Source organism: Sinocyclocheilus anshuiensis, unplaced genomic scaffold (genome assembly GCF_001515605.1).
Source record: "Sinocyclocheilus anshuiensis isolate Anshui unplaced genomic scaffold, SAMN03320099.WGS_v1.1 scaffold1640, whole genome shotgun sequence".
In the NCBI taxonomy this organism is placed as follows: domain Eukaryota; kingdom Metazoa; phylum Chordata; class Actinopteri; order Cypriniformes; family Cyprinidae; genus Sinocyclocheilus; species Sinocyclocheilus anshuiensis.
Genome location: NW_015555883.1, coordinates 1,200,808 through 1,201,176, shown reverse-complemented (window position 1 = coordinate 1,201,176; position 369 = coordinate 1,200,808).

Genomic DNA, 369 nt, shown 5'->3' with positions numbered 1-369 from the left:
TATATGATATGACGATAGTTTTCTCAAAATAAGTAAAATGCTCATGAAGTGACACAATTCTAGAGATTATGTTTATGTGTTCATGTACTCATATTGAGGTGTGAAAACACAGCGAGCTTCAGTAGGCCTGTGTAGTAAATGAAACCGCATGTCTGCACCATTAATTTTACAGTATTTTGAGTGATGACTGATGAGCAATGGGCTGCTGCTGCTTAACTACGTAAACAAAGACAAAACTACAATAGCATATTTACAGATGAAACTGACCTGCGCTTGAAACCCTGCTCCACCTGTGCGCTTCCACAGTCCACTCCATTCTCTCTCTCTCTCGCATCGATTACTCTGATCCAAACCGTTTGGCGGAGGCGA